Source organism: Papaver somniferum, unplaced genomic scaffold (assembly GCF_003573695.1).
Source record: "Papaver somniferum cultivar HN1 unplaced genomic scaffold, ASM357369v1 unplaced-scaffold_35, whole genome shotgun sequence".
Taxonomy (NCBI): Eukaryota; Viridiplantae; Streptophyta; class Magnoliopsida; order Ranunculales; family Papaveraceae; genus Papaver; species Papaver somniferum.
This window is the reverse complement of record NW_020645971.1, coordinates 5,582,883-5,605,781: the sequence shown is the minus strand read 5'-3', so window position 1 is coordinate 5,605,781 and position 22,899 is coordinate 5,582,883. Positions and strand designations below refer to the sequence as shown.

The 22,899-nt window shown below is 35.8% G+C and overlaps 1 long non-coding RNA gene across 7 annotated transcripts; it reads right to left on the bottom strand.

Moving 5' to 3' along the window:
• Positions 1 to 15,868: 15,868 nt before the first annotated feature.
• LOC113342223 lies at positions 15,869 to 22,349 on the bottom strand. 7 transcript variants are annotated; one of them, XR_003356522.1, is made up of 9 exons: positions 21,885 to 22,345; positions 21,481 to 21,683; positions 21,000 to 21,207; positions 19,565 to 19,684; positions 18,770 to 19,224; positions 18,162 to 18,517; positions 17,905 to 17,963; positions 16,788 to 17,389; positions 15,869 to 16,696 (listed from the first exon to the last, which is right to left on the bottom strand). It is a non-coding gene; the product is annotated as an uncharacterized LOC113342223 (long non-coding RNA). The 7 variants fall into 7 exon arrangements; XR_003356525.1 differs by having other exon boundaries at positions 18,162 to 18,948; positions 19,124 to 19,224; XR_003356524.1 differs by having other exon boundaries at positions 19,124 to 19,224; positions 21,885 to 22,173.
• Between the last annotated feature and the right edge of the window lie 550 nt (positions 22,350 to 22,899).

Sequence of the window (22,899 nt, the reverse complement as noted above, 5' to 3'; positions counted from 1 at the left end):
TTTATTTATTTTTTTTTTTGTTCTTCTTTACGTTTTTGGGTTTTTGTCTTTTCCTTACAGAATTTGGAATTTGGAGCGAAAGAAATTTTTCCAAAGCTTTTGGTGAATACTTAAAGACTTGGAGTAAAAGGCAAAGCGAAAGGATCGAAAGAAGAAGAAATATTTTTTTTATTTTATAAAAAAAGAGAGAAAAAAAAAGAGAGACATTTTTAATTTTTTTTAGACTTTCCTTTTCTTTTGCACTTTATTTTTGGACTTTGGACTTTAAACTTTGGGACATTATTTTTAAACCCTGCGGAAGGGTAGTTTAAATATTAAACTGTTTGCAGAGAAGGACGGTGATTACGATATCACCTCGTCCCCTCGGGTTCGTACATGACATAGGAGTCGTGGCCCGAGTCGACTACAACGGTTCATCCCCCGTCTGGAACGGGAGGTAAGTTTGTCGAAACAATCGCGAATCCCCTGTCAGCGAGTTACTGTCTTCCTTCGTGTGAATATATGTCGAGGAACTGAAAACGGCTGCTTTAATTTCCTAGTAAATGGCAAGGACTGGCCATACAAGATAAGGGTTCGGATTTCATAACCGTTCTCTTCTTGCCCGCCTTAAGAAAACGATACCAAACGCGAACCTAAGATTAAAATACTGACTAGAACGAGACCTATAGGGTAACGAGCTTAATAGGAAAGTCGTTCGAAAAATATTGGTTACTCTTTTAAGCATACTTCGAAGTTCATAATGGTTTATGTGAGTTGACTGCGTGACTGCGCCGCCTTGTAATGCGGTGAGGCCTTGGGTATCAAAGCTCCAAGCAGCTTCCTTCGCCTCTATTCAACTTACTTTGACTCGGATTGATTCTATAGGGGTTTGCTTAAATTGTAACGAATTCCCTTTCGAAGGATTAGAAGCTGGTCTAGAAACAATCTAAGTGGATCCATCATGCTTTTTGTTTGCTAGAAATCAGTAGGTTTGTTGTGGTGAAGTCAGCCTTGTTTGTGTTTGCATAGAACTTCCCTTCCTTTTAGTACTTTTCTTTTTCTTTTGTTTTTCTAGTGTATGCCCGAGGTTATTAGAGAGCGGGCTTGGAAAAGAAACACTCTAGGTCTTTTGATTAGTGATAAACCTAGTAGTTCTTCTTGTGAAGGCGGGGAGCTCCAAAACTCCTCTTTTGAGAGCCTCGTTTTTGGAAACTTCAGTTTTGAAAATCTATCTCTTCGTGTGGAAGGTACCCCTAGTACTTCAGCTGTGCCAGCGATGGCAACTTTGAAAGATTACATGTTCCCAACTAGGACCAACCGAGCTTCGTGCATTAAATTGCCAGCCAATACGGCTAATTTCGAGATAAAACCTAGTATTCTTCAGATGATCCCTATATTCTTAGGAAAAGATGATGAGAACCCTTATTTTCATATTAGGGACTTTGAGGAAATCTGGTGGACAGTTAGAATAAAAGACCTCACTGATGAAGTTTTGAAACTTAAGATGTTTCCCTTTTCCTTGAGAGATAAAGCCAAGACCTGGCTGAACAACCTACCACCTGAGTCCATTGAAACATGGCAGGAACTTGTTGCTGCTTTCTATATGAAATTCTACCCTAAGCATAAAACTGCAGCTGTTAGGCATAAAATTAGTGCTAGTGTGCCACAAGAGGGAGAGTCTCTTTATAGGTTTTTAGAGAGATTCAATGATCTCCTATCCCAGTGTCCTCACCATGGATTTGATAAGATGAAACTTGTAAAGATTATTTATAATGGTTTAGACTATTCGACCAAAGCCATGGTCGAGTCTATGTGCGCTGGTGAGTTCACCTGTAAAAATGTTGATGATGCTCTTACCTTCTTAGGAGCTATTGCTGAAAAATCCCAACAGTGGGAATCTTGTGTTGAACCCCCTAAAAGACTCTTGGTCAATAAAAGTAGCACAAATATAGTAGATACAAGCATCGGGTCAGATGCTAAGTTTGCTGCTTTGTCTAGAAGGTTAGAAGCTTTGGAATTAAATCAGCCTAAACATAGGTCTCTTGTTGAACCCAATAAAGCCTCTCAAGTCTCTAGTTGTGGAATAGAGATCGATAACTCATTTTGGGAAGGTCAGGTCAGTGAAGAGCAAGATCATGTTGTCTATAACAATGCTAGGTTTGAGAACCGTCATAAGTTTGACCCATACTCAGAGACCTACAATCCTGGTTGGAGATCCATCCTAATTTTTCTTGGTCTAAGGGAAAGAATCAAGGGCAGTCTAGTAATTCTCATCCTCCCCCAGGTTTTGGTTATGCTAAGAACTCTTCAGGTCAAGCCCAGTTCCAGAACCCTTCTGAGAATAGAATGACTAGCTTAGAGGAATCTCTTAGTATATTAAAAAAGAGTAAGGATATGCTATCACAAAGCCAGGAAATGTTAATAAAGAGACAGGTTAGTTTTCAAGAGGAAACCAAGCAGAATTTTAAGAATAATTCCCAGTCTCTTGCTAAATTAGAACTTCAAGTTGGCCAAATAGCTAAGTTTCTCACTGAGAGAGAAGATGGAAGGCCTTAGTCATACTGATCCTAATCTAAAAGGAGAGAAATCGTACAATCATGTGAATTCTGTTACAACCCTTAGGAGTGGGAAGAAAGTTGACAATAAGGTCACCATGCCTGAAAGTGAACATGTTGTAGTTCACCCTTCTGAGCGAGAAAATGAGGAGACTGATAGAGTCTCTAAAGAGACCAATGAGGGTCCTGTTGAGCCCGGCTTTGTTCCCAGAGCCCGGTTCCCCCAGCTGCTAGTTCCAACTAAGAGGGAGTCCAACTTTAATGATATATTGGAGGTTTTTAAGGAGGTAACTATCAACCTACCATTTTTGGATGCGATTAAGCAGATTCCCACTTATGCCAAGTTTCTTAAGGACTTGTGTACACGAAAGCGTAAGCTTAGTATCCAAAAGAAAGCCTTCCTAGCTAGTCACGTGAGTTCCATTATTCAGAATAACACTACTCCTAAGTATAAAGACCCAGGGTCCCCTACCATTTCTTGGACAATAGGTAAATACCGTTTTGAGAAAGCTTTGCTTGACTTAGGAGCCAGTGTGAATTTACTTCCATACCATGTGTACCTCAAGCTAGGACTTGGTGATATGAAACCTACCCAGATGACACTTCAGTTAGCTGATAGGTCCGTTAAAATTCCTCGTGTTGTGATCGAGGATGTTCTTATTGAGGTCGACAAGTTTATTTATCCAGTGGATTTTGTTATCCTAGATACCCAACCTGTCCCTGACCCAGAGAACCAGATACCAGTGATTTTAGGTCGCCCATTTTTAGCAACATCCAATGCGATCATTAATTGTCGAACTGGTATTATGAATTTGTCTTTTGGTAATATAACTATTGAGCTGAACGTCTTTCATATTAGTAAGCTACCCTCTGAACTAGATGACTCGATCATAGAAGAGGTAAACATGATAGGAACATTAGTCGAGGAGTCATTACCAAACACTTTGTTAGAAGATCCGTTAGAGAAATGCCTAGCTCACTTTGGGATTGATTTCGATGATGAAAATGTGATTAATGAGGTGAATGCTTTGTTAGATTCAACCCCTTTGTTAGACACTAGTAACGGATGGAAACCTAAGTTCGAACCACTACCATTTTCTAAGTCTACCCTAGTTCCTTCGTTAGAAGAGCCTCCTAAGTTGGACCTAAAACCATTGCCAGATACCCTGAAATATGTGTTTTTAGGCCCATATGAGACTTTACCTGTGATTGTTGCTTCCAACTTGGATAGTGGTCAGGAAAGTAGGCTAGTGACCGTCCTTCAAAACAACAAGGAAGCTTTAGGGTGGACCATAGCAGACATTAAGGGTATAAGTCCTACTGTTTGTATGCATCATATCTATTTAGAGGAAGATACCAAACCTTCTAGGGAGATACAACGAAGACTAAACCCTAATATGAAAGAAGTAGTTCGAACCGAGGTTCTTAAGATGTTAGATGCAGGCATTATATACCCCATTTCAGACAGTAAGTGGGTCATCCCCGTTCAGGTTGTTCCCAAGAAATCCGGTATTACTGTAGTCCAGAATGATAACAATGAGTTAATGCCGACCCGAGTGACCACGGGTTGGCGTGTTTGTATTGACTATAGGAAATTGAACAAGGTCAGTCGGAAGGACCACTTTCCCCTTCCCTTTATCAACCAAATGCTAGAGAGATTATCTGGACATAGTCATTACTGTTTTCTAGATGGCTACTCAGGGCTACAATCAGATCGTTATTGCCCCAGAAGACCAAGAAAAAACTACTTTTACCTGTCCCTTTAGTACCTTTGCGTATAGACGCATGTCTTTCGGGCTATGTACCGCCGCTGCGACTTTTCAGCGTTGCATGATGAGCATATTTTCCGATATGGTAGAAAAGTTTTTAGAGGTCTTTATGGATGATTTTTCAGTATTTGGTTCGTCTTTCGATGAGTGCTTGCATCATTTGTCATTAGTGTTGACTAGGTGTTAGGAAAAAAAATCTAGTGCTTAATTGGGAGAAATGTCATTTCATGGTTCAATCAGGAATTGTTTTAGGGCATATCGTATCTTTTAAGGGTATAGAGGTAGATAAAGCCAAAGTTGACCTTATCAAGACTTTACAGGTCCCAAAAACCGTAAGAGATATTAGGTCATTCTTAGGGCATGCAGGTTTTTATCGTCGATTCATTAAGGATTTTATCTTGATTTCTAGACCTCTTTGCAATTTTCTTGCAAAAGATGTTAAGTTTTTCTTTGATGATGCTTGTTTAGAGGCTTTTGAGAAGCTCAAGACTTTATTCACTACCTCCCCCATAGTCCAGGCACCCAACTGGAACCTACCCTTCGAGATCATGTGTGATGCTTCAGATTATGCTATTGGTGTTGTGCTAGGTCAGCGAGAAAACAAATTACTTCATGTGATTTACTATGCTAGCAAAACTTTGAATGATGCCCAGTTGGTTGAGGTTTCCAATAGGGAGATAAAACGTATATTAAAGAAAACAGTTAATCCTAATCGGAAAGACTGGTCGTCTAGGCTTACTGATGCCTTATGGGCTTACCGTACTGCGTTTAAGACCCCCTTGGAATGTCGCCTTATCGTCTTGTGTATGGCAAGGCATGTCATTTACCTGTTGAGTTAGAACATAGAGCTTATTGGGCTGTTAAGCAGCTAAACTTTTCACTTGACAAGGCAGGAGCCCATAGGAAACTCCAGCTCAATGAGTTGTACGAGATTCGTATAGATGCTTACGTTGGTGCGAAGGAGCATAAGAACAAAATGAAACTTGTGCATGATAGAAATATTTTACGGAAGTCATTTTCTCCAGGTCAAAAAGTTCTTCTGTATGATACCCGCTTGCATCTTTTCCCTGGGAAGTTACCTTCTCGGTGGACGGGTCCTTTTATTGTTCGCACTGTCTTTCCTCATGGAGCTGTTGAAATTGAGACACCGGATGGTAGTAGTTCTTCGAAGGTTAACGGTCAGAGATTGAAACCCTTTTTAGAGCCCTTTCCTACAGGTGATGTTGAGGAGGTCCCTCTGGAGGACCCTGTTTACCCTTGATTGACCATCGAGGTGATTGTATGTTGTATATTAGTCTTTGATTTCTCTTTTCACCCAGGTACTATCTTTCCGACTTCTCTCTTTACTGATTCCTCATGTTACTTTACTTTTTGGTATTGCTCTTTGATTAGAAACATTGAGGACAATGTTAGATTTAAGTTTGGGGGTGGGGAAGAAACTTTTTGCTGCAATAAATAAACTCCAGAGCCTAGAAATTTATGCTTATTAAGGTCGGCACTAAACAATCTAAGTGGATGGGAACGTCTTGGTTGTTGGAGTTGAGAAACCAATCTGATTAGATGGAAACATCTAGAAGAGTCTATTCATAAAAGCACATAGCTCAGGTGTTAGAAAAAAAAACATGGTAGTTTCGCCATATCCTCGTGATGGAAACATCGAAAGAATCCTGATCACTTCTTTTTATTTTTCTTTTTACCATTGCTAGGGTGAAATAGAGTAACTGAGATAATAAAAACAAAAAAAAAATTGAGACCAGACCACCAGACCAACCGGAATAAATACAATAAAGTCGACCACTGGTACCCTTGTATATGCCAGCTGAGTTGACCTAGAGTTAGGATTATCGACCACTGGTTCCCTTGTATATGCCAATGTGTTGATATTAGTCCAGACCAGTATCTCAGTCCATTAGGATAGGTTCACCTTAGTCAACATCATCCACGTTTTTCTTTACATCCATCTTCTTAATCTATCCATGTCATTGGTTGACTCCGGTCTATGATGTCAGAAACTATCTGAGTAGAGCTCTGTCACTTTATATGAATTTTATTATGTTTGAGTGCAAACTCGTGTACAGCAATTGGAATTTCGCATCAGGGTACTTCCTCATGTAGTCAATAGGTATGCCAACCAAAGAGATTCTTTAGTGCTTTCCAAGGTTCTGCATAGATAGCTAGGGTTTGGAGTAAAGGTCTTGTGGGTACACATCTGGTAAACCCTCCCGAGATTAACTCGGTTTTATTTTTTAGTTTTGCTCGAGGACTAGCAAATAATAAGTTTGGGGGTATTTGATAGACGCATTTATGTGTCTAATTTGTCCCTCAATGTTTCGTATTGTTAGTACTCGTTTTCGTCCTTCTTATGGTGTTATGTGTGTTTGTATGTATTTTTTGGAAATAAATATTGTTGGAAAATTCGTCTCGAAAAGTTGCTCGGAGCACCCCCGAAGGACATTTGCTATACGAACCCCCACTTTTGCTATGTGTCACCCACGGCTATGTGTAGCCCATTTTTCCACAACACCCATTTGTTATTCGGCACCTAGGACGTTGGATAAGGGCTAACCGTCTTCTTCATTTCAAAAGTTATGTTTTGGCGGGAAATTTTTGGTTTCAATGTCAGAACTAGGGTTGTGAATTTGAGCTTGTTTCAGTGAGACTAAAGAGCTGGAACAGTTTGGGTATCTTCCTTTGAGCCTAACAGGATTGTTTTGGGTCTTTGGTTCGTTGGATTTTGGCTAGAACTCGAGTTAGAAGAAATCAGGGAGTTACGGGTTTTGCATGAGAAAACCCGAGAGTTGCTGTTTTTGATCTTGGAGACTTATGGAGTGATTCAATCACTCAAATGGATTGATATGGGCCCGTTACATCTAAAAACAGGACTGGTAAGTCCATCAGAACCGGTGAAACTGGGCTGTAATTGTGGATAGAAGAAAACAGGGAGGTTTGTTTGGCCGAGAAGACATTCACGGGAAATAACGTGAAGATAATGTTCTTGCATGAGTTTTACTTCACCAGGGAGTCCTTCTAAGCGTGTTTGGAGCATGACTGAGATTAACAAGGAAGGTCGGACAGCTACATGATTGTGAAAGAAAGGAAAGAAAATATCTCCAAAATATTTTCTTTTACTGCCGAATATTGGAAGGATTTTCCGGAGTAATGAGCGAAGATTCTTGTCCCTGTTGAGTATAAATAGCCTATTAGGGTATCACTGAAGGGTTACAGAGAGAATTGGGAGGATTTAGAACATCTCAGAGGCGAGAAATTGAAAGTTGCAGAGAGTCACCATTTCTGATGCTGCATAGCTGAAGAACACGAAGAACAGACCAGCAAAGACAATCGTTTTTCTACAGTGATAACGACTCACAGCCGAGGGTCGTACATCAGAGACAGACTTATTTGTTATAGTATCAGTGACACATACTGTGTGTCGTTCTGGTTTGTAACGCATATAACTGTTACAAACCCGGTTTCATTATATTTCTCCTTTTTATCATTTGTAAACCATTTTTGAGCAATAATAATGAATTTCGAGCGTGTTTCCAACATGATGATGTGCTAATTCTCTCACAACCAAGGCAATGAGGAAGCTCTTTACGCATGAATAATTTGGTAACTATTATATTTTCTCTAATATTTAATTATAATTCACTCAATCACTGCTTTTGCAGAGTTTTTAATTGTTTGCATAATTTTCTTCATTAGTTGTGATTCAATTAGATAGGTTACGCTTTGATTATATAATCTATGCTTAGGGGATACAATTAATTTTGAGAATTTGCCTGATTATTTGTGAGTTAAGAAAATAAGGGACTTAAAGATAATTAGAGTTTTGGGTTATTTGCCATCATTCATTCATGTGTAATAGTGGAATCAGTGTCTTGGTTATTTTCTCATATCTTGAAATCAAATTTTGAGTTAAGTTTTCTTTAATTTTTAAGTCTAAATTCTTTTGCTTTCACAAGTCTCAACGAACCTTTTTACTACAACTCAATTGAAAATCACATCACTGGCTTGGAATAGATTTAGTATATTGTAACCAATGTATCCCACTTGATCTAACCGTTGTTCATTGTTTGCAGACTGGATTCAAACTTGGCATCAGAGACATTGAACCTGTCAACACAATTGATGTCACCCTCGCAGAGGACTGCATCACATGTACAAATAACATTTTCCGGTACTCCTTTGTGCATTTGTGCAAGAATAAAATCCTTTTTGCCTGATCAAAAAAATTGTAAGTGTTTAATGCTAGACCCCTGCAGCTGCAATATCTTAAAACAAAATTGTTGGTTTTTATATAGTGCAAAAGTAACACTAATCGAGTATCTTGTAAGTTCTAGTTCTAGCCGAGGAGAATACCCCTCTCTTCGCACCCATTAGATTTTATACCTGGTGCAACGAAGAATGCAAAGATAAACTATTGACTATTAATCAGTGATTTTTTATTTAACTACTATTTACAATGGACCATTATTTTATACTCATCTAGGAGCTTTATTTTATTTTTATTTCTTGGTTTATGTCTCCTATACAGAGGGGTAGAGGTTAATGGAGGCTGAAAAGCAAACAAAGAATAAAAAAGTGAGAGGTTAGCAAGAGATGGTTGAGAATGGTCAATAGTAAACTACACGATGGCAGGTGGGAAATTCAGAGACCGATGACTTTATGATCAAAGGGATTACTGGAAGACGGATTAAGTCATGCAGTTGTGTCAAGCCGCGTATATGACCAAGAGAATACTGCAGTTCCATAATTCGGTATCCCATGAATACAAAAAGATCAATATATACAACATTTGATTCCCAAATCTACTTTATATTGTGAATTTTGGAAAAAAAAAACTACAACATGCTAGCCGATGCTTATTTCCACAGTAATCGTTTGACAAACTCTGACAGAAGCTTTATTAAAGGAAGAAACAAACACAAACACCAAAACCATACCCATATTGTTGATGTTGCATCCATATGTGGCAGGTATAGGAAATGTTCATATCTACTCACCAGCTTGATTTATCACCGGGTTACTATTTAGGGGCATCCTAGGGATCCATATCTATAGGGAAGCTAAAGGACTTCTACTACTTTTTCCAATGCTAAACACCTAATATCTCCAAGCTCTTGCTTACAGGTAAGAGAAATGAGGAAAAAAAAATACCCGAGGCACATTTGCACCAAATACCAGTTAGCTCATCTCCCCATATCTCTTGAGACATAAGCAATCGAACTTTTTCACACAATATCAAGTTTGAATGTAACTCAGAGAACTCGGATACACTAAATTATTACCGGATAAAGTTCCAAATATTAATAATCACACCAAGGGTATTAGTAATCATAATCAACATGACTGGAACTTGAAGTTATTAGGCATATTATCAGAGGAAGGAAACATAAATCTATGGTAAGGAAAGAACACATGTTAATTAGTATTAAGTCAAGGTATTATATTAGGTATTACATTAAAAAAATGCACTGATATATGTTAGATTCTGTAAGAGATTTCTATATAAATTGATAAATTACCAATTGTCGTCGAAGTTACACCAACAGGTGTATTGGATTCACTCACTCATCACATAAGACCTTCCAGTTCCTATCAAAAAGATCAAAAATGAACAAATTAATTTATTTCTCTAACTATTTTCTTTGTTTATTCATCAAACTTCAATTTGAAATTGATCTGTCTCACCAAGGTATTTGAAATTGAAATTGATTTGTTAATAAGAATGACTTAGTCCCTCGCTGCGAAAATCAAAATATAAAGATATGAACCTTATTCCTCGATAATAAACTCTTTTTATGATGAAAAATAAACCAAATTTAGTACCTCTGAGAATCAAATGTGCTTAAACCTTATCCATCAAAAATAATGTTAAGAATATATTACCTTTAGGCAGGAACACCTATGGAGATCGTCTTCTGCTTGATTTATGTTGGTGAGAAACAACAAAAGAGATCCCAAATCAGTTACCTGTTATATATCAATCGACCAATTAGGAATTTTACAAACCAAAAATAAAAAGAACATCAATGCACAAAATTAGATAACCCAATCATCAAATAGTCATATTATCAGCTATAATAAGAGAAACAACAGAATCCTAATCGAGCTAAACCAATACTTCACTTACTCTGAAATTCATGAGGTCAATAATAGCACCTATGCTAACTCAATACTTCACTTACTCTGAAATTCATGAGGTCAATAATAACACCTATGCTAATTGTTGATATTTTCTTTGTGCGCTGACGAAATTGGGAAACACGGAGAGCGGGAGAGAGGTTTAGGGCAGAAAGAGAGATCCGGGGACCGGGAACGATGAACACAAAACTTTTATTGATTTGAACTGTATATATCTACGTAATGTAACAGAATCCCGTGTTTAAAAAAAAAATTGGTATTACTTTTTAAATAGCGTGAGTCTTTCTGGGCCGTCTAATGACTACTCCATTCGGAGCTTCCCGACCTTCGGATCGGGTCTATATTAAACATCGTCCATCTGATAGCTTTTGTCATCATGGAGACAAACACCATACCTTTTTATAACAATGACTAGGTATCACCGAGGCCTTACGGCCCTGGCTCAACCTCTCATTATAGTGTTATTAAGTTTACATATTATATTTCTTTGCAACCTCATCACTAAATCACTGGTGCTGTTCTTCGAAAGTACAATATGATAGTTTTTCTTGGCAGAATAAATGTGATTCGCTTAACATGTTTGTGAGTCTAATCTGGTCAGGCGAAGGCGAGGGTTTACAATAACGTGAAACTAACGCGTTAGTACGTCTAAGCTCCCAGTTCAGTAAAACCAATTAGTATATCAGTCTGTTTAATTTGGAACTTAAAAATATTCCATTTTGTAACCAATTGTCATTAGGTAAAAGAGGTTTGACCCTCAATGATCATTACATGTTATTGTTAATTTAACGAAGATATTACTCTTTATGAATTTAAGATACTCCTCAATCATGAAAACGCATATTATACGACCATTAATGATGCGGTGTATTTCATGAAAGACATGCCGAAAGGAAAAAAAATTATGTAATATTTTTTCTTCTTATCACCCAAAGATTTGTACATATGCTTCAAGAAAAAATAGATTGGTATAATATTTCAAACAGCAAGACTGTGATCGGTTTAGAGCAGATTAGTACATACTTAAAATTGCATATGATAGTACTTCTTTTTGAACTGAGTTTGATAATAAATCATATTCCTTCAAAAAACGGATGTGTGTTAAAATGCTTGATATTAACAAAATAATACAATAACATTTCATGCAATTAACCAACAAAAAATCTCACCGAGTAATATGATTCTAAATATAAATTTGCAGAAACTCATTAACAAAATTGCGGCAAAAAAAATTAACCCTTATAAAAGAGTAATTAAAAGCTCTAGAGTATTCGTACCGATTATGGTATGCTTTTGTACGTATATCACCCTCAAGCAAAATAAGAAAGTAGTAATAAATCTTGATTAAAAAGACATGAAATAGCCGTAAAGTTTAATGTAAACCGTAGAATAACATTACCTTTTAAGCATATTTGATTTTTGCTAGTCATTTAACCCGAAACTGAATCTAAATGTATTTAAATTGCGCTCGGCTTCCCTTATTGTTTCTTCAGTTATATTCTATATAATATAAGACCTGCTTTGAATATTTTCATTATTTCTCTATCCCAAATTATATCCATGTTTACACTGTATTTTTGTTGTAGATATTCTTTGAATGTTAATAATTTGCGTTCTTGATTTTATTTTATTTTATTTTATTTTATTTTACTTTTTGTTCATCTTTGGAATAACATTTCCCACATTCTTCTATTTGTTCTCCAGATCATGGTTTAAAAAAAGACTCATATCATGATGCTCTATATATACCTGTTCTGTTACTTAGTCTTTTAGAGATTTCGATGAAGAAAGTTACACCAAGTCCCATGTGCAGGTATTAATAGCTCAGAATGACAGTCATTTAGATCATGACATACGGTGATACATTGGTCTGTATCAATCAAACTGACTACATCGATCTAAACAAATGGGGTTCTCTTGTCGTCCATAGTATTATTTTTCTACAAATAATTTTGTGTTGTTAGTTAGTATGAAGTTGAAAAAAAATTAATCTCTATGAAATCATCAACTACAAAAAGGACAAATAAAACATTAAATTAATATACTAATTAACATTTGAAATCACTTCTCCACCTATTTCTTTTTCAAAACAATGTCTGGAAAATAAAAATTATTTATTTTTGTAAGTTGCAAGGAAGTAACTGTCTTTTGTATCCGCCCCCTCATTAGACTCTGAATATTTTCTGATAGTTTTCCCTAATGAATAATCTTCAAGCATTGTACTGCCACGTGACAATAGATGAGTTGCAGAATATTTTCCTACATCGTTGATTTCGTCAGTGTCATCCAATTGTAAGAATGGATTAAACGTATTTCCATATAATTAAAATTGTATTAATTTCTTCGATTAAGGAAATCAATTTCCTAAGATAACTTAAATTGTTGATTTTTAAGTTATCAGCAATTTAAATTAAAATTGTAATATTCGGATTCCAAAAATAGTACAATTAAGTTTACTTGGATTTTTCTGCGCGACATTGCCCGGATCAAAATAGGCTAGTATTTATCTATAGCCGATTAGAGATGACTTTACTATACATGCATACCCGACCTTTACCCGATATTTTCCTTTAAAAAAATTATTACCTAATATTTTTTAAAATCTAATTTATCTGAACCTTAATACTATTGCTTATCACAAAAACCTGTATTTTTTTCTTTTATATTTTTTTTCGTTTGAGAATTTAAGTAAGAGGAATCCAGTGATGAATCCATATTATGGGTATGGAGCGATGCTTGAATCTATCCGTCGAATATGTAGTATCACACTTTTTTTCCGTAAAAAATGGATTATCTAATATGGAATCACTTAATTTATTCTAGGTTTTAGGTTGAGAATCTTGCAGCTGGAATTAAAGATTGATTTAGAAAAATTCACCAAGGAGTTTTAAAAGAGTGGTGCTAATATATGTTGCTTGGCTTGCCAGTAATGAGAATGAAGGCAATTATCTAGTAAAAAAAATGTTTGACTTAGTTGTACATATATCACATGCTCTAGTTTATTCTTGCATCGAATTTCAGAATTGTTGCGGTGAATTTTTCAAATATGAGCACCATTGTGGTATTATAAAACATAGGCTATTAAAACTGAACACTATGCTGTCAAAATACATATCCTTTTAGATTTAATCATTATATTGTCAAACATTATTCTGATATTTAGAATTTTATATTCGTGTACCAATTGTACCCATTTTTATTTTGCACTGTTTCAAGGGTCTGAGATGTTGTCAAGTGTGCTTGCATTGCAGGGTCATATTATATATCTAAATTATTACCTTATCCTTGCCACTATTACTAACCCTGTCAGCCCAACCTTTTTGGTAATTCGGATTAACAGAAGTTGCAAGGGAATACAACTCAATGAACTCATATATTTAAAAGTAAGTGGTGATGGGACATAGATGCATTTAGCTTAGTTAGATCCTCTGTTGCAGACGTTATCAAGGTACAAATGTGCTTATTTGGCTTAGTAAAATCCTTTGTGATGGACATTATAAATTTGCAGTTTATAATAGTGGAAAACGATACTGTCCTTCAGTTCCTACCTAATTACTCCAACTAAGAAACTAAAGAATGCATATACGTACCTAAGAAAATCCATGGAATAGTTGAAGGTATCTATAAAGTATTCTGGGTTTTCTAGAATTTTTTTTATAATTTAGCAATAGCATAGTGATATTTTGCATGTATCTAATTATTTGGCAATCTCTGATTGGTCATGGTAATGTTGCTACTCAAAGAAAAAATTATTATTATTTGTATTATCAAATCGTTGTTTTTCACGTTAACCATCAGGTATGAACTTATCACAGGGTTATTTTCTCAATCTCCAACTTAATTATGTTGCAGATATAAAGTTGTATCCTTTTTAACTATATTGAGTTACACGTGCTTAATTTCAGATTAAGATTTAGAAATTAGGACTTATGTCCATACTAATATGAGCGTTTCAACACATTAGGCGAAGTCTCTTATTGATATCTATTTTAATATACGACGTGTGCACAACGATTTTGGAAATATGCAATTCAGTAAAACCAATGATTTTGCAAAATAAAATCATTTATATCTATGAGAGTTTTAAACTACAATGATAAAGCAGTTTTTTACAGTTAAACTTTCATATGTAATCCAGTTAAACTTTATTGGTGAATGTCATCAATGTTGGCTTATAGTTTTCTGCAGCAGTATTAACCTTGTCCATTGATTTAGTTGAATCATACACGATTCTTTGTTTTCCTGGAAGATGAACAGACGGTTGAACTACATTAGATTCTTCCTGATGTATTGAGCAATCATATAAACGCCAGGTAGCCTTAGATGGCCCAATATACTATGCATCAATATACTATTGCACCTCACTTACATTCACTGACTATTAGTGTTGCATGATTGTGACCTTTATAGATATGTTTGTATATGTAGTTAACATCCCTTACACACCAACAGATATCAACGTTAATATGGCAGTTGAACATGTTAGACAGATATGGGTTGTGCTGATCAACATTTGTGTTATTCACTTTATGTTAAATGTGGATAATCACTTCTTTCCCATTGTCGCGAGGGTGATATATTGGATATTATCTGTTGTGTTCTCTCGGTATGTTTCATCTGATATCATCTGCTGCATTCTCCATTCTTCACGCACATGAAGTCCACATCACATGGATCGTGTACCATGCATTTCTTGATAATCTCAAATAAAACTGGATCAGTTTTTTTATCCAGAAATTCGGCACACACAAAATTTATCAACCTTTTTAACTGTCTTAATTCTTTTCAGGACCATCTAAGAATATAAAAGCATGTATATGAGGTAAACCACGTTTCTGAAATTCAAATTGGCAAAAACGTGATGATATTCCGGTCTTTGTCTAATTTTTGATATTTTGTGAACTTTGTCAGCTCGTGTTTTTGTGTTCTCCTTTCGTTGTACATATATATGATCCTATTGTAATGATCTTTAATCCTATGCTTTTTAGATTCCTATTATTGGATATAATATATGAAATTGTGATCTTGTACATATGTTGTTCTCCCTGTATATACCGTTCCAACTTCACTTGTCGTAGTACGAAAATTCTATTACTTTTCGGATTTATGTAGTAGTAAACCTTGTTATTTTGTTGGTTTATACAGCCTAATTTTTATGTCAGCTTGTGATTCGTATGCTTGAGCGTTTACGGAATTCTAACTGATTTTGGAAATCGTCTGTACTTATGTATATTTGCGTTATGCACGTGTATTATGTATACATTTATTTTTCACCTCGTAAGCCAGTTCACCGAACCTGTAACTTGATTTTAATCATCGAAATTAACAAATTTTACAAAGTCACACGACAAACAGTTACTCGCTAAATTCCAAAAAAAGGTTATTCTTCGAAACCAACATGTTGTGTTTATCTGGGGTAAAGAAAAAGCTATAGATTCTGAAGTTGATCTATTTGTGTTGGCTGTGAATCAAATCCTTATCTACAGATTCGGAACTATTAAAATAAAGTATTACAGATATGTGATAGGTACTGACATTGCAACCATTATTCCATTGTTGATATTCCACATGTTCATGCTTGAATTTAATTTAATGCAACCACTTATCCTCTACTGCACTGCTAAATATCCAAGCATCTTGAGAAACTATACTCGGTTATTGTGAACATTGCTTTTCCACCTCACTAAGTCTGATTTGTTGTTGGTAGCACTGACACTGTAACTTGATCTTACTCATGGAAATTGAACAAATCTCACAAACCATGGATAAACAGTTACTCCGAGATGAATATCTTTCTCCTGTTGGTTACATCAAGCAGTTGGATCTTGACTGAACTGCGATTGGTGGTCTAAGCTGATGGGATCACACCTGAATCTGGAGCTTTTGTAAGATTGTCGCAGCTATTCACTATTTTCATTTGTTTCACTAAGTTATCTTTCTTGCTCAGTAAGCAAAATATTATAAAGATACTCGATCAGTATACCATAAGTAAGATTGTCAACTGTTGTTGGGATATATTTCAATGCTTTCTCTTCCCTGACAACAGTTGTTTACTTTGCTCGTCTTTATCTAAACAAAGAATAAGACAATCGAAGAAGAAAAAATGAAGTCAATATCATTGGAGATAGAATTAATTATGGAAATGCAAACCTTCGATTCCATCAATTCAATATTTGGTTGCATGACAGGGCAATTAGAAGATAAGCTGCCAGCTTCGCTCGTTTGATCTTTGAAAAGACAAAGCTTCTGCAATATCTATCTACATTGCATTATCTACCGATCATACATGATTCGAATATCAATGAAGGTGGCATATAACATAGCAAATAGTTGTTACCTGTCCAGAACTGAGATGCTTGTGGTTGAGATTTTGACAAATCAAGGAACTCTTCTTTTTTCATGATGACTGAATACATTCCACAATGAGTATTACTTTCACCTTCATGCCAGTATCACGCAAGTGTTGCACTGTCAGCAGTAAAATGGTTTCCTATCTCTTGATTCATCACTTTCCGTCTTATTATTGTTCTCTTCCCAACAAAAAACCCGGTTAGTACTTCTGCATCAGTTTCTTGATCCCTAGCTGCGTTACCATTAATCTCGTGCCTCAAGGATGCCCTGTCTTATAGAATAACAGGCAGGGCTTATGATATACGTAAGCTCAACTTGATTTAGAAACTCTTTGGGATACAACTGCACTTCTTCATCATAATTTTCGGAAGCAAAAGATGTAGAATTCATGCTTAAGTATACACACGACCCTCCTCGAAGCAGGGGCTATTTCAAGGACTTTATCAGTGTGAGAGACATTCTTCTAAGATGAGAAAATCACTCTCAGTTGATAAAAATAATGACTCTCTTTATGAGTAATGCTTGTTCCCTGAATTCCCCCATTAATGTGATTCAGAATATTTCTTAGGTGCCTGCTTCCTATCATGCCTGCGATTCATCCAACAATCAATAATATATTAGCAAAAATCTAAGATTGTTATATATCTTTTGTTATTACATGACTGGATTTAGGTTTTCTAATCTATGGTATCAAATAAGTACAGTATTTTCTTAAAGGATTTGGACTATCCAAAGAGAGGAGACACGTGATAAATGCAAACATGAAAGTGAATGTTGGTCTGGATGAAATTCAAAGCTATCTACCAAAAGAGAAGATGTAAGAACCACAATGGAAGCTCCCAATACACATGGACATTTTGCATGTTTAACACAAAGATGGTAATGGCCATCAAAAGAACATTTAAAAGAGCTTAGAACTTTCTGATGATAACGGTCACTAATCTTTGGTAATCTCATATTTTGTCTAATCCCATAGATTTGTTTTCAACTCAGAACTCAAATGAATACCCAAACCACATTTTTCTCTCCAGGGGAGACCACTTTACATTGAAATTATTGAATTCAAACTAAGGTTAAAAGCCTTGTATTTATCATTTACTAACCTTGCATAAATTAAGGATTCCTTGAGGGTTTGTGTTTGCCGTCATATCACTGCCGATAACTGAAATAAAATTTCAGTTTTAGTTTGTTTAATACTCTTTAACAACATTGCAACGTGGTGTAAAAAAGAAACAATTAGCTAAAAAGGAAACCATAAAAGTCACTAATTAATGGAGGATGTACTTTAAAAGGACCTAAAGACCTTAACCTTGCTCAGACTGTAATGTCAAAATTAGTTACCAGCATTAAGACAACCTACCATAGTAAACAAACCAAGAAGTCTGAAAACCCTGCAAGATCTTTGTAATATAGTTTTCCACTGCCAACACAAACAAACTAAGGAGGCATATAGGGCCTCATTTCCTTGGCAGGGAACACCATGGGGACTTTGCAAAGCTTCTTCACAAATACTCGAGGCTACGCCTCCTTAGATGAAGCCTCATAACTACCAGTCAAGTTTCAAGAGCTCAAGCGAAAGCCTGATTTCAATTCAGTAACCGAATTCAAGTATCCAGCTGAGAATGGCTTTTCTGCGTAACTAATGTTGTCGAGAGAACCTGCAAATACTGAATCCTAACCCAAGCAAGTGGTCGGAATACCAAAGAAGCGTGAAACCTACCCAAACACCATAAACATTAAATTATCATCCACAACTGACAACCGGGAACAAAATGAACCCTAAATAGCTCAAATGTGAGTTGTGCATCTATAATGCATTAACGAAGCAAATGGAATGTGCTTCTATAAATAACGCAAGTGGGAAACAGGTGCAAACATTGGTTGTTCTCAACTGATACCGTGTTATTATTTACACATCTAATACCACCATTTCCAAAAGCAGCATAGATTAGATGTACAAATACTAACCCGGTTAAGTTAGCAACTGCCCCTTCCTCCAAACTTGCAAAAGAAATTTTGAAAAAGGCAGGCAATTGATGGGAACTTGCAAATAGCATTGTTATGTGTTTCATTGTTTTGCAGACTTGGAGAAAAGATTGGAGAGTTAACTACAGTTCAGACTCTCTTTATTCAGACCGAGTTGTCACCTATGCGCAACAACATACACTAATCAACATGTATAATTTGAATGTATCCAAGTCAGTTGCACTTTTCAGTTAAAATAAGCCTGAAAATGTTTCTGCAAATTAACTGTCTATCGGATCTCAATGCTGACTATTAAGATCCGAATTTCAACAAAAATGGAAAGCTATACAGTATTACCTGGATGAAGAAAATGGATACAATTGCTTAGTCAAACTCCAAATCTCTAAGATAATCAAATTCATATAAGACTATATTATCCAAAGTGAGCCCAGTAGATCCTGTAAGAGAGTTTATGGGAGATCAATATCTTGAATTACAAAATAAACTCTGAATGCTAAAATTACACAGAAAATTTTTTCGTCTTCATGTATTTTCCCTTTAAATTAAGAGAAAAAAAGTTTGGAATAATGGCACCCTTAACCATCAATATTACCTCATCACATCTATTGCATTCTATACAAAAGTACAAAAAAAATTAACAATACTTAAGAATGCAAAATTCGCAAACATGCAACAATAAACACAAAGTTCAATAGATCCTTGTTACAATTCCAGTGGAATTAGAATTATAATATACAACACATTTCCAGAATTACATGTAATAAGTAATGGAGTTACCTGTTTTTCTATTTCTCCTTGGGTGGTTGTACAAACATGTCGCTGGACGAAGATAATGCCCGAATCTGGTCTTACGGGATGCTGTAAACTTTGACTTTGTTTCCTTTCAAATCCTTGATTCTGTAAACCACATTCACTAAGTTTTAAACCACACTCACGTTGCATAAGAACTTTATATCTCGTAATAGTCCACCATTAGATATGCTTTCTTAGTACTCTCTTAGGAATTTTATTATCTTTTTATGAGTTGTACTTCTCAAAGCAAAAAATCCAAGTATAATAATGTAAGTGGAGTGGTTCAAAGGAAAATCAAATAAACTGCCAATGCCAAAGATTTCCTAAAACCCTAGTCATGTGGCGTTTAGGTTTAGGCATGTTGGTCGTCATTAAGTTCAGCTAGGCACTGCATAAAATTATTTAATATGTATGGTTCACCTTGAAGTAGAGTGAGGAAGACATAAATGACTCCAATGGGCATACATAGTACATTAGTGGGTTATAGAGAAATTGAAATTTTTGGACATAGTTTGCAGCAATGGACAAATACCTAGGAAAATATTTAACTTAAGTAGTTTAGTTATCAAACAGTATAAATATGTAATGTTAATTCGCAGAGGCCAATGAAGGAAACAGCCAACAAATAATAAGCAAATAAATACTAAATAAATTCAGTTACAGAGACAACTTCCCTTTCTAGGACCTATGTCATCGCGTAGTTGCAGAAGATGCCGGTGACTGCATCACTTATATCCATAGAGAATGATAAGACAAATCGATGATACATGTAATAAATTCTCTCGCAGAAATTAGAGAAGAAACTGTACAGTGAACCTGTTTCTAATGAGCTATTATCACCTTCTATATATCATCAAATTCTAATTAACAGAAACTTTAAATATGAAACGTTATCTGCGGAGATGGAATACTCATCGTATAGGGATAACAACTCCAAAATGTTGTCTTCAAGCGTCTGAGAAGTGAGTCATACATATGATTTTAATCCAAACAGAAGCATATAATATACATGGGAAAGTCTCTTTCAGATCACTCTAGCTAAACCAAGACGCAATCTAAAAACCTAACTAAACAAATTTAGGTTAGTTAAAAAGATTATGATTCAACAAACAATACCACAGATTCGTCCTCTCAGTAATTAAAAAACATTTTAAAATACAATCACTAAACCAAATCACCTAAAACTTGTGCAAACTGTGAATATAAACAGATGAACGTGTTTAAAAACACTAAAGAAAAAATTCTTCATTTTTTTGAAAGAAGAAAAAACATAATGAAGCAATCTATGAACTGAAAACCACAAACACGACTTTGACCAATATATATACTGTAAATAATATAAATAAACACAAATTAAAAGCTACTCAATAAAGTAAACCTCATTAGGAAACCAAACCAATATATCCAAGTGAAGTCTTACCTTCTCGACCAATCCGTATCGCCCCAAGATCCTTCTAGCTCTTTTACCCTCAACATGAGCTATATTACTAAATGGGAGCTCCTAGCGCAGAAAGGTAGTGCAAAGCTCCAGTAAGCATTGGCTCGAATCATTTATCTATTTTACCTTCTCATCAGTCCCTATCTGAGTCTGTGGCTTCGCATTTCTTCTTTGGTTGATGCGTTTGCACCTGCTTTTGTAACTAAAACTGTTTAGCATATGAAGAACAACAATCAATTGTGCAGAACTCATTACAACTATTCCAAACATTGAATATCTACTCCAGGTATTTCTGAATCAAGCTCTTGCGAAATATCCTCGCGAATCTATAACATGAAACATGATAATTCGCCAGAGGCCTCTATATGGAAGTAATAACCTGATCAGAACCTAAGATCAACACACAGAATAGCGCCCAAAATCAAACTAAGTAACAAAGAGAATGCCAAATAAGAAATCTGACCATGTGAGCAGGCTCCAGAACTGAAAATCAAGATCCTAAAAGCCGGAAATTTGGAGATAGGCGTGCTGCCATTGCACCACAGACCCGTGGCGTCTTAGGTGAATGTGTATTGGCCAATAACTGTAGTCCTTAAATATTCAATATATTCATGGAAATTCAACTTGATTATCCATTTGCAATGTGCGTACGTCAATACTGGATATCTGCTATAAAGATCAAACTGTGGCTAAGAAAACAACATTAATCAACCAAAAACCCTAATCACAAAATTGAGATACAAATCGATTTAGGACGTGAAATTTCGTTTGGAATTGAGACAAAAGCTCGAAATTTGTTAAACACGGAGGATGATGATGTGGAAGGCTTCAACGAAATATTTTTAATAAGGAACCTAAATATCTTACCGAAGTCGTCAATTAGTAGAAATTTTATGTTGTCGTTGAGGTAAGACCCAAGAGTCCATGTAGAAGAATATAATGGATGCTGATGGTGATGTGAATTGAGTTTTTCTTCTCTTCCTTGTTGAATATGAAACCCTTATGGTTCACTGTACTGAGTAATTAGGTATCTTCGGAGAGGCAAAGAGAGAAAAGAGAGCGTTCGAGAATTCTCTATAATTGGGCTTTATATGACGCACCTACATATTACCGAAGAATCCTGGCCGTCCAACCAAAATTTCCATCCGCAACTTCCCGACCGCCAGATCAGGATCCACGTTAAATCATGTCCGTTGATTGACTCTTTGATCATAGACTCAAAGTGCATGTCTTTTTATAACAATGATACGGGGTCTGCGTATGTAATGAAAAATGTATTAATTTTCTTGTGAAATAGAGAAAGAGACACAAAATAGAGGGGAAAAAGAGAGAGATTTCTTATTAGATGTGTATGTAATACAAAGGTTTGGGACTCTATTTATGGATTTTACATACTTGGTGCCCAAGTAATAGGGTCCCACTAAAGTGGGCATCTACATAATAAGTTGCCGTTTATAACACTCCTCCTAGATGACCATTGTATCTAAGCTAATTGTCACGTTAAAATCTTTGTCAGGAAAATCCAAAAGGGACAAAACCCGATCGAAGGGAAAAGAGTACAATTGTGAGAAAACTTAGAACAGAGTTGGACATGCATATGTTTCCTCGTTAATACCTTGACAAAGGAAACCCGGTGGGACAAAACCTTGACGAAGGAAAAAGAGTACAACATGATAGTCCAGTAAAATATCTTTTACTATGATGCTCCCCCTGATAAGTATTTCACTTAAATCTTGGCTTGCAAATTTTTGAATCGAGACTTTCAAATTTTGATGAACGATGTCTTGAATGCTAATAATTGTTATGCTTTTGTGATAAAAATTGTTAGTTGATGAAGTCTTCTTTTGTGTTACTCTTCTAATAGTAGTGTTCTCGAGTCTTC